The sequence below is a fragment of the Erinaceus europaeus genome, chromosome 5 (assembly GCF_950295315.1).
Source record: "Erinaceus europaeus chromosome 5, mEriEur2.1, whole genome shotgun sequence".
Lineage (NCBI taxonomy): Eukaryota > Metazoa > Chordata > Mammalia > Eulipotyphla > Erinaceidae > Erinaceus > Erinaceus europaeus.
Window position 1 is genome coordinate 24,479,352 of NC_080166.1, and position 13,308 is coordinate 24,492,659.

Below are 13,308 nucleotides of genomic sequence, written 5' to 3' on the forward strand. Positions count from 1 at the left end.
TCATCCCAATACATTGTGAATTGAAAATATAGTTATGGTATGTGTATTTGACAAGTGATTTATCCTAGAACTCTATAAGGTAGATAAAAGTTAAGCCAAATCTAAAAAGCATGCAGGGTGTATAGGCTTGCCATGCACAGTGGCTGGTTTGGAGCCCTGGCCCTGGCATGGAAGATACCATGGTGTGGTGTCTCTTCCTTTCTGGGTCACAATTAGAGTGAAGTGGATTTCCGGTATAGGATTCAGGTCTTTGATCCATTCTGATTTGATTTGGGTGTATGCTGTTAACTCGTAGCCTGGTGCCACTTTGTAACATGTGGAGTCTAGTTTTCCCAGCATCTTCTTTACCCCAGTGAATTATTTTGGTCCCTTTGTCAGATATTAGGTGCCTGCGTATATGTGTGTGTTCATTTCTGAACTGAACTCTCAATTATGTATCGTTAATCTAAGTGTCCATAGGCACACCTGTGAGAATGACCTACATCAATAAAACAGGAAATGACAGGTATTGACAAAGTCGGGAGAGAAGAGGACTTTACGAGACAGTTTTGGGGGTTGCAAACTGGTGTGGCTTTTTTGGAAGAGTATAAGGAGAGTATAAGGAGAGTCCTCAGATAAATAAATATGGAATTATATTTTTAAATTTAAGAGTATAAGGAGAGTCCTCAGATAAATAAATATGGAATTACATTTTTAAATTCTTTTATTGGGGTATTGATATTTTACAGTTGACAGTAAATGCTATTGTATTTACTGTTTGTATTTACTGTATTTATTGTTTGTACATGAATAACATTTCTCAGTTTTCCACATAACAATACAACCCCACTAGGTCCTCTGTCATGCTTTTCCAGGACCTGTACTCCCGCGTACCCACCCAACCCAGAGTCTTTTACTTTGGTGCAATCCACCTGTAATTACCCTGAAATCCAGCAATGCCACACTTAGGCATTGATCCAAAGGACAAATTCTAACTTGAAGGGACATACACACACCAGTGTTCAGAGCTGCATTATTCATGGTAGCCAAAGAGTGACAGAAACCAAAATGTCCACCAAACAGATGATTGGCTAAAGACATTATGGAATATTTATTCCATGGAATACTACACCACAACCAAAAAGATGATAGTGTGTCATTTGAGACAAAATGGATGGAACTGGAGATGGATATGCTTAAAATGAGCGAAGACATGATACAACTACTGGATGGTTTCATTCGTAAGTGGCATCTAGAGAACAAACGAAATTGGGAAAAGAAAAAGAAAACAGATGCAAACAAACTTTTTCTAAGACTATGTGAGAATTATGGTAGTTATCTTTGGGAGTTTGGGTGGGGTGAGTACACAGAATTTTTGGTGGGCATAGTGTGGAACTATATAATGTAACATTACAAACTTATAGCCTACTTTTCACCACAAAGAAGAAGAAAAAGGTCTAAAAACAGGGAAATCAAGCATGGATTCATTCCCTGGCTCTGCAAAATAATAAATAAACTCATTTTGAAACACATATAAATGACAAAGAATAATGTAGAAATGTGTGTGATGCCCTCATTAATGAAATGTAAATTCAACCATAAAGGGACAGCCACCATTTCTGTAAAAATTGCTAAATGTTTAACTGTGCAGCACCAGATTTGTGAAGGAAACCTCACTAAACTGGACACCTCACAAACTATTGGTGGGAATGTAAGCAGAGACAATCAGAAAAAGAAAAAGCTGGCAATCTCTTAAAAAATTCAATGAGATTTCTGTGAGAGAGAGCATATGTTCACACGTATCCGTAAACTACTGCAAAATATATACCTGAAAGCAGAAGTACACTAGAGTTTGCAGTGAGTATCCCCCTAACACTTCCTCTCCACTATTCCAAGCTTTGGGTCCATGATTGCTCAACAACTTGTTTGGCTTCATATGTTAACTCTCTTTTCAGTCACCAGGTTCCAGATGTCATCAGGATGCCGGCCAGGCTTCCCTGGACTGAAGACCCCACCAATGTGTCCTGGAGCTCCGCTTCCCCAGAGACCCACCCTACTAGGGAAAGAGAGAGGCAGACTGGGAGTATGGACCGACCAGTCAACACCCATGTTCAGCGGAGAAGCAATTACAGAAGCCAGACCTTCTACCTTCTGCAACCCACAATGACCCTGGGTCCATGCACCCAGAGGGATAGAGAATGGGAAAGCTATCAGGGGAGGGGGTGGGATATGGAGAATGGGTGGTGAGAATTGTGTGGAATTGTACCCCTCCTACTCTATGGTTTTGTTAATTAATACTTTCTTAAATAAAAAAAATTCAATGAGATTAGACCACTTGGAGAGTGTGCTTGCTTTGTTATAGGCATAATTTAGGGTCCTAGGAAGCTTCAGTATTGTGGCGTCTTTCAATTTACCTCTGTTCCTGTCCTTTTCAACTCTTTTTAAATATTTTATTTATTTATTTATTTATTTATTCATTCATTCATTTATTGGATAGAGACATAGATAAACTGAGATGGAAGAGGGAGAAAGAAAGAGAGAGACACCTACAACATTGCTTTACCACTTGTGACTCTTCACACCTGCAGGTAGGCTTAGAGACATGGTAACACGGGTGCTCAACTAGGTGTGTCACCACTCAGCCCCTTGTTTCTGTCTTAATAGTAAAAAAAAAAAAAAGTCAATAATAAGCGAGAAAGCCCCAATGACAACTCCAAAATTAATAGATGAAAATTCAGCATACTTAAAAATTAAGTGTAAAAATTTCACTTCATTTATTTATTCCTTTTTGTTGTCCTTGTTGTTTTATTGTTGTAGTTATTATTGTTGTTATTCATGTCCTTGTTGTTGGATAAGACAGAGAGAAATGGAGAGAGGAGGGGAAGATAGAGAGGGGGAGAGAAAGATAAGGCACCTGCAGACCAGACCTGCTTCACTGCCTGGGAAGTGACTCCCCTGCAGGTGGGGAGCCGGGGACTTGAACCAGGATCCTTACTCCGGTCCTTGTGCTTTGTGCCTCGAACGCTTTACCCGCTGTGCTACTGTCCAACTCCCTAATTTCACTTCTTTTGATGCTTACATAACTAAGAAAGTTTCACTGCATCGTGTGTTGTCAGAGTGGCCTTATTTATAATAGTCTAAGGAGAAGCAACCATATTGTCCATTAACCAGTAGATGAATAAACTCATAATATATAATATTCAGCTTAGAAACTGATAGACCCAACAACATGGATGAAAAACTATAATTATATCATGCAGATCACTGGCTGCCTTGGACTTGAAGCAAAGAAATGGATAAGGTATGATGGATACATGCATGGGATGTTTGAGGGTTGAGCAAAATGGTCTGCATGTTATTTGCGCTGTTAGTTTCACTGTCATTTAATGCCATGTTTCTTTCCTGAGAATTTGAAGTCAATTTTGAGACTCATTTGAAAAGACATGAGTAAAATACTTTTTTTTATAATGACATTCCTGAGTGATCCATGTGACTATTCCTTTTGTTTGATTCGATTAAGGAGAAGATGACCTATTAAATTTCATTTTCCCAAAGTACCAGTTATTGACTTTTTTTGAAATCAATCCTACTATGTATATATTCTAATTTTTGATGTGCACTACATGTATGGATTATACCTTTTTCCCCCTAGGTTTATTTTTGTGTGCTTCCAAAATCTAAATTTTGGCATATCATTTCTTACTTAACTCTAGTTAAGCTCTTTTTTTTAAAAAAAAAAAAAGAGAGCTTAACATTGATTTAAAAATTCAATAGCTTACCCATCAAAGTTCCACCAAGCTTCTTTAAGAGAATAGAACAAACACTACAATCATTTATCTGGAACCTGAAAACACCTAGAATTGACAAAACCATCTTGAGGAAAAGAAACAGAAATGGAGGCATCACACTCCCAGACCTTAAACTATATTATAAAGCCATCATCATCAAAAGATCATGGTACTGGGACAAAAATAGGCACACAGACCAGTGGAACAGAATTGAAGCCCAGAAATAAATCCCCACACCTATGGACATCTAATCTTTGATAAGGGGGCCCAAAGGATTAAATGGAAAAAGGAGGCTCTATTCAATAAATGGTGCTGGGAAAACTGGGTTGTAACATGCAGAAGAATTAAATTGAACCACTTTATCTCACCAGAAACAAAAATCAACTCCAAATGGATCAAAGACCTAGAGGTCAGACCAGAAACAATCAAATACTTAGAGGAAAACATTGGTAAAACACTTTCCCACCTACACCTCAAGGACATCTTTGATGAATCAAACCCAATTGCAAGGAAGACTAAAGCATAAAAAAAACAATGGGAATACATCAATTTGAAAAGCTTCTGCACATCTAAAGAAACTATTAAACAAACAGAGAGACCCCTCACAGAATGGGAGAAGATCTTCACATGCCAGACATCAGACAAGAAACTAATCACCAAAATATATAAAGAGCTCAGCAAACTTAGCACCAAAAAAGCAAATGACCCCATCCAAAAATGGGCAGAGGATATGAACAAAACATTCACCTAGGAGATCAAAAGGCTAAGAAACATATGAAAAACTGCTCTAGGTCACTGATTGTCAGAGAAATGCAAATTAAGACAACACTAAGATACCACCTCACTCCTGTAAGAATGGCATACATCAAAAAGGACAGCAGCAACAAATGCTGGAGAGGATGAGGGGACAGAGGAACCCTTTTACATTGCTGGTGGGAATGTAAATTGGTACAGCCTCTGTGGAGAGCAGTCTGGAAAACTCTCAGAAGGCTAGACATGGACCTTCCATATGATCCAGTAGTTCCTCTCCTAGGGTTATACCCCAAGGACTCCATAACACCCAACCAAAAAGAGGTGTGTACTCCTATGTTCATAGCAGCACAATTCATACTAGCTAAAACCTGGAAGCAACCAAGGTGCCCAACAACAGATGAGTGGCTGAGAAAGTTGTGGTATATACACAATGGAATACTATGCAGCTATCAAGAACAATGAACCCACCTTCTCTGACCCATCTTGGACAGAGCTAGAAGGAATTATGTTAAGTGAGCTAAGTCAGAAAGATAAAGATGAGTATGGGATGATACCACTCATCAACAGAAGTTAACTAAGAAGATCTGAAAGGGAAACTAAAAGCAGGACCTGACCAAATTGTAAGTAGGGCACCAAAGTAAAAACCCAGTGGTGAGGGGTAGACATGCAGCTTCCTGGGCCAGTGGGGGGTGGGAGTGGGTGGGAGGGATGGGTCACAGTCTTTTGGTCATGGGAATGGTGTTTATGTACACTACTAGTAAAATGTAGTCATATAAATCACTAGTTAATTAGTTTGAGAGGGGGAAATTTAATTTTATGTCTTGAAGTTTTTTAAAATACAGACTGAGTCTTTTTAATATATACGCTGTGTATTTGATATGCGGACTCTCTCAAAAGCCTAGACCAAGTAGATCAGAAGCAACTAATAGCACAGCTATATACAAGATACTGGGTACTGTACAGCAAACTATAACAAAAGGACTTTTCAAAGTTAACCCAATTACCAAATAATGTGATGATAACATTAACTATCGATTGTCTTTTTGAACCCTAAGACAGCAGGAACTTCACATCTCCACTATAGAGCCCCTACTTCCCCCAGTCCTGGAACCCTTTGATAGGGCCCACTTTCCCATATGCCTCTCCCAATCCAAACCAAATAATATTGCATCCGCCGATCACAACCTAAGCAACGCAACGATTGCCACCTCAACATGCTTCACCTCCGACTGTGTCCAGAGACTTCACGTGTGGAATGACAACCCTTCAGCTTCATTACTCGTGTGAGACCTTTCCTTTTATAGTACACTCTAATTTCATCTCAGGTGGTTCACTTTCTGACAAAGTCCCATAACCTAGATATACACCTGTTTCTGTGAGAGAGAGCTTATGTTCACACGTATCCATAAACTACTGCAAAATATATACCTGAAAGCAGAAGTACACTAGAGTTTGCAGTGAGTATCCCCCTAACACTTCCTCTCCACTATTCCAAGCTTTGGGTCCATGATTGCTCAACAATTTGTTTGGCTTCGTATGTTAACTCTCTTTTCAGTCACCAGGTTCCAGATGCCACCAGGATGCTGGCCAGGCTTCCCTGGATTGAAGACCCAACCAATGTGTCTTGCAGCTCAGCTTCCCCAGAGACACACCCTACTAGGGAAAGAGAGAGGCAGACTGGGAGTATGGACCCACCAGTCAACGCCCATGTTCAGCGGGGAAGCAATTACAGAAGCCAGACCTTCTACCTTCTGCAACCCACAATGACCCTGGGTCCATGCTCCCAGAGAGATAGAGAATGGGAAAGCTATCAGGGGAGGGGATGGGATATGGAGATTGAGTGGTGGGAATTGTGTGGAGTTGTACCCCTCCTACCCTATGGTTTTGTTAATTGATACTTTCTTAAATAAAAAAAAAAATTCAATAGCTGGCACACTGAAAGAAACCAATTTAATAGATAAACTCCTACCTAACCTAGTAAAAAATAATAATAATGAGTGGTCATAAGACTACTGGGAAACTATTTCTAAAACAATACTTGCCTGTGTTTGTTCAACTATGTTGGAAAATTGACTTCAAATTCTCAGAAAATATAAATCACAAGGAAAACATAAAATGTAAACAAACCAATTATCATGGTAGGGTTTGAAAAAGCTGTCAAACAGCTTTTTGAAGTTAAACAAGGCTAATTTTTCACAAGTGTTTCTATCCAACCTTCATGATATAAATATTTTCTGGTGTTATTTGAATGTTTCTAAACACAAGAAGAAGAAAAAGAAAAAAAAAAGCTTTCCTCATCTTTTCCACCTACTTTCTTTTATAAAGATATTAACATAACCATTTTTTCATATGTTCTTGGACATTTTCCAGTGCAAATTGATTTCAGATAGTGGCTACATGAATTCTGGGTAGATCCTGTAGGATTTTTATTTATTTATTTACATGTCTAGGTTAGAATTCTTTCATAACTTCTCTTGTTTCTAGCTGAAGAGAGATTGTAACTTCTATCAAAATTGGAGCGAATAAATGGGAAGGTTTTTTTGTGTGTGAGGAACATAGATAGGATGACAACAGGTTAATCCAATTGGACACCCCAAATAGTTAAACCAAGAAAATATTTTCTCTAGTAGTAAAACAGCAAAGGTTGTGACTGTTGAGCTGAACAACAATCTTACTTTTTTCCTTTCTGTTTTTGTACACAGCTGATTCCCCGCTAGCTAGCTCGAAAGTCTTATAATCATGTCTTCCTACTCAAATTATTAAATAGATCTATTTACTTACAGAGTAAGTATTTATAGAGTATATAAAAACTAAACTCTTTTGTTATTTAAATTTACTTATAACTGAGTACCATGATTAGATGAATTATAGTCTTTATAAAATACGTTAAGGAGTTGGGCAGGGTCGCTTAGCGGGTTAAGTGCATGTGGCACGAAGCACAAGGACCGGCTTAAGGACCCAGGTGGATCCCCTGGCTCCCCACCTCAGGGAGTTGCTTCCTAGGTAGTGAAGCAGGTCTGCAGGTGTCTGTCTTCCCCTCCTCTCTCCATTTCTCTCTGTCCTATCTAACAATGACGACATCAATAACAACAACAATAATAACTACAGCAACAAGGGTGGGAGAGACAGCATAATGGTTATGCAAACAGACTGCCATGCCTGAAGCTCCTAAATCCCAGGTTCAGTCCCCCCGCACCACCATAAGCCAGAGCTGAGCAGTGCTCTGGTGTTTCTCTCTCTGTGTGTCTCTCTCTCTGCATTTCTCTCAAAAATAAAATAAATAAAATATTTAAAAATAAATAAATAACTACAACAACAATAAAAAAACAACAAGAGCAACAAGGGGGAAATTAATTAACTAATTAAAACTATGTTAGTGATTTTTTTCCTGTACTTTTTAGAAGTTTTAAAAGAATTTTATTAGGGAAATAATGGTTTACAGGATAGTGTTGTATTCATGGGTACATCTCTTAAAGATAAGTGTCCACATACTGCTTCTGCAACCAACTTGTATTGTTTTACCCTCTAAAAGTCAACGTTTCTTTTTTATGTGTTTTTCAATTATATCTACAAGAAAGCAATGATAATTAGGTCACTCCTGGAAAATAAATAAATAAACAAATAAAGAAAATGATTTTACTTGATGATCAGTGCTAGAATACATTAACAGGTTTTTGTTTGTTTGTTTGTGTTTTAAATACACATAATATAAAATTTCCCATATTAGCTACGTTTTCCGTCTTAACCATTTTAAGTGCAGCTTTGTGGTATTAATTATATTCACATTATTGGACAACCATTATCATGAGAACTATAGTAGATACCTAAAAAAGTAGAATAAGCATAAAACATCATCAGCCTATGTAACCATTTTTAACAAGGTATTGAGATAAGCATTTATTTTTTAAAGAACTTAAAAACTCCCAACTTAAGCTCTAAAGTTTTCCATAACTAACCATAGTCAATCCTGTCATTCTGAAGAGCTAAAATTAGATGTACTTTTTTTTTGGAAGATTATTTAATCACTGTCAAAGTAGTAATTTTATAGCTATAGCTGAAAATAACACCTTACAATTTAGTTTCCACACATAAATATTAATTATAGAAAAAATCAATTCAAAAATTTTAAACAAAATATATAAAATGACTCATTCATTCTGCAGATGGTTTCTACTTCTAAGTCGCTGCCAAGATACATATAAACTTTAAAAATTCAGATATGTCATTTCAAAGTTTTCTGAATTTTTAGTTATTTATGAGATAATTATAAAGTCTCCAGTTTTCACAGACTTTAATTGGCATGTATTTAATAATTTGATAATGTTTAGTTACTTAAATGGGATTGTATATGTTAACTATTAGTATCTGATTTGAAATTCTAGGCTTTAAGAATAAATTCTTTTGATCTTTTCTGTTCAACTTTCTTCTATGGCAAATGTATTCTTAACTTATAAAGCATAACACATGTATTTATATTTCACTGTTGAAACATCAGCATACTTAACTTTCCCAACAGAAATGCATCTGTGTACAACTACATATTGTCCAAAATTCATAATTATGAATAGCTCATTTCTCATTATTTTTTCAGTCATCATGTGCTAATTGTAGATATTTTCAATGCAAAGAAAAACTAAGGAAAGAGATGTCAAGGTTTCTTACCAACTGGTAGTGATTCAGACCATTTATACCCTATCCTCCCATATGGTCATTTTCTTTCCTTTACAAATATCTTCTAATAATATCTCAAAAATTATATCCAGGGACCGGAAGATAGCTCACCTGGTATAGTGTACACTTTATAATACACAAGGACCTGGATTTGAGCTTCCCACCCAATACTCCATCAGAAGACCATATAAAGATGAAGCTTCATGAGACAGGACACAGTACTGAGGTTTGTTTCCCTTCCCTTCCCTTCCCTTCCCTTCCCTTCCCTTCCCTTCCCTTCCCTTCCCTTCCCTTCCCTTCCCTTCCCTTCCCTTCCCTTCCCTTCCCTTCCCTTCCCTCCCCTCCCCTCCCCTCCCCTCCCCTCCCCTCCCTCTCTCTCTTTCTCTCTCTCCCTTTGGCTCCAGAGTTGTCGCTGGGGCACTGTGCCTGCACCATGAATCCATTGGTCCTGTAGACATTTTTTTCATTGTTTTCGATAAGACAGAGAAATTGAGAAGGGAGGGGAAGATAGAGAAGGAGAGAGAAAGACACCTGCGACCAGTTTCACCACTTGAGAATTGCCCCCCCCCCACAGGTCGGTGGGGAGTCATGGGCTTGAACTCAGATCCTTGTGCCCCTCCACATTTTATCTCTCCTCTATCTGCAAGAAGAATCTGCTGGAATTTGTGGATTCATAGTCTTGAAACCTTCAAAAAGTCCTAATGATAATAAATGTATGAAGGAAATAACAATTGTATAAAGACGTTAGAATGTGCTTACTTATTGTTTCTAAAGAGGAAATTTTAAAACAGATCTTCCCATATAAAAGCCTATTAGCATGAAGGCATATAATTTCTCCCATTATTTCCTATATCAGTCGGATTTAAAAAGAGAAAAAAAAAACATTCCAGATATTTAGGGCAAAGAGGGGTTGAATGTAGTTATTTACAAACCTTGGAAGATTGGAAGTAGCAGAGTTACTAAGAACAAATTACAGGAAATGCAATTAATCTGTCCTTCAAGATTTCAGCTGTTGGATACACTGAAGTAGGAAACTGTTCTGCTGTAGAAGACAGCTGGGGACCTTTGTCAAAGCTCCATGTTGACTGCTAATGACATTCATGGTCCTGTTTACAACTTCTGGTGAATAAGTGCTTATAGTTCACCAACTAAATCACACATAGGTTTCATTCATTAGGAGAAACTGAAAACTTGAGACTCATACATCCTGGGAATTTAGATCTAGACTTCTCCACTAGCATACAAGAACGAATCTATAAAATGCATCATCTGGTGGGTATAGAAAGCATAATGTTTATGCAAACAGGCTCTAATGCCTAAGGCTCCAAAGTCCCAGGTTCAGTCTCCCACAGCACCATAAACCACAGCTGAACAGTGCTCTGAACAGGAAAAAAAGGAGGGGGGCAGGGGGAGAAAATGCATCATCAGTAAGATCATTCAGCGCCCTTTTGAGATAAGTAGAAGAATGCATTGTAGTGGTTATAGTTGAAAATGGTGGGACAGTGCACCTGGTTGAGCATACACTATACCATGTACAAAGACCCTTTCCAAGCCCCTGCTCCCAGATGCACAGGGGACAGACATTTCAGCAGCCCTTAAAAAGTGTCTGTCTTTTCCTCTTCCTCTCTATCTCCCTCTCCCTTCTCAATTTCATTCTGTTTTATCAAATACAATATAAAGGGAAAAATAAAACATGGCCTTCAGGAAAGGTAGATTTGTAATACAGGCACGCAGACCCAGTGACAACTCTAGAGGGAATAAATAAATAAATAAATAAAGTAAAATTCTGCCCTGGATCTAAAGCAATGGAATGCAGTTTTTAATAATGAAATACAATCTTAGATCCTCCCCCCCAATTTATTTGGACTGGCCACCTAATTCACATTTGAGGAATTGACTATCAATGTTGAAAAGGAAGATCTACTTTCAATACATTTAGTATTTTCCTGAGTCCATGAAAATTATTTTTAAAGTGGCAGAAGTTTTCTTAAGTATTAGGAATACAATGATGTCACCAACTCCAGAAAGGTGGCAGAAATGGAGAAGTAGAACAAGTTTTAGAAAACATATGTGATTTGGGAGAGCCGATAGTCCTGAAGAAAACATGTGATGCATATGACAAAGGCATGTCTGGTGTTCCAGGTCTGCATGTAAGAGGCCATATGTGTGGTAGCACTCACGGATAGTGATTAAAATACTATTCAGATAGTGAAACAGACTATGACAAATAAAACCTGGACTTATTATAGTAGTTCAGAATGGACTGTCTGATTTGTACCTGGAGGTTTTACCAGCTTAGACGAAGTCTCAGTTTGTATTTGGTGGCAGACCATGTCAATATTAGAAAATTAAAAAATTTAAAGGGATAACTTTGATGATCACAAATCCTTGCACTGGCCCAAGATAGGATGACAGATCGGGTCTTTCTTATCACATATAGATATGTTATCATTAATATTGTGCACAAAGTAAAGACAGATATTTAGAATCTGGGTCGACTTGCGTTTATAGAACACTTATAAAGACTTTGTAGCTCTGAAGACTTTGCTGCACATTTCTACTTCTATCATTTGTAATCAAGGATAGTAAATAGACTGCAACTCTGTGTGTGTGTGTGTGTGTGTGTGTGTGTTTGCACTTGTTTTATCAACAGCCAGGCAAGTTCTTTATTTATCTTCTATTGACTTCTAAGTCTAAAATAAATGAAGCTTTTTATTTACTTTCAACACTTTATTACAAAGTTTTAGGCATTTCCATTTTACTTTTCAAGCACAAGCCTTGTGGTCCAAAATTGACTTCCAAGTCCCTTTGATTTCACTAATATACAGTACAATCTTGTATAACATAAGAATATTATATATATATATATTATATATATAGCTGAAAATTAAAAGTTAAGAAATTAGTATTTATTTAATGTTTAATGTCACTACTCATATGCTATTTAATCCATCTAAAGTCACCTCCTTTAGATTAAGTTGTCAAGAAACATATTCTGTGGGGGGTCGGACCTGCTTGCAGACTATCCAGTGGCTCTGTAAAGAAGCAAAGAAAGCATCATGTAAAGATGGCCCTGGGGGCTGGGCAGTAGCATAGCTGGTGGCTTAAGGATCCGGGTTCCTGCCCCCAGCTCCCTACCTGCAAGGGAGTCCCTTCACAAGTGGTGAAGCAGGTCTGCAGGTGTCTATCTTTCTCTTCCTCCTCTGTCTTCCATTCCTCTCTTTATTTCTCTCTGTCCTATCCAACAACAGCAATAACAATAATAACAACAAGGGCAACAAAATGGGAAAAATGGTCACAAGAGTAGTGGACCCATAGTGCAAGCACTGAGTCCCAGCACTAACCCTAGAGGCCAAAAAAAAAAAAAAAAAATGGCCCTGGAAAAAGCTCTTCTGTGAAGACTTCAGGGAGACCTGGTACTGTGATAGCTTCCCCCAAAATAAAGTGACATAAAGTGGTCTATCCTTTGGATGCCTCCATCAACTAATTGGCAGGAGGGTCTCTATATTTGCAAAAAAAAAAAAAAAGGTTTAACATAGAATACCTGACTGCTTTGTTATGTATTGTTTGATGACCTTTAGCTGCAAGATTTCAAGCTTTACTAACACCCCTATGTGTTCAGCTGTGCAGAAGCTGTGCAAAACTGACTTACATCGAATGCCTACATTCCTTCTGTGAGTCTGGAATTTTCTTGTATGCCAGGTGGAGTGTTCCAGGATGGTCAGTCCCTAACCAAAACATGTGGGTCTTAGTTCCTAGTGAGTTGATTTGGTAGAAGATGTTTTACATGTGTTGTCACATGCATAAGATTCAAAGATGATTAAAGTCATTTCAAGGAGTTTATAGAATCTCTTAAATTATTACTGACAATACACAGAAGTTCCTCATTTCCTCTGGATTGCACCTCTGTGCACTTTCTCCCTTTGCTAACTCTGCATCGTATCCTTTAGTGGCAAAAACTCATAACCATGACTATGATCACATGCTGAGTCCTATAGGTCATGGGATATGTTACAAAGCCATCAAGAGTAGAGGTGGTCCCCAGGCCCAACATACAGAAGAGAAAGTAACCTTGCATACGAAAATTCCTTGTGTCACAGGACAATTCCCAAGGAAA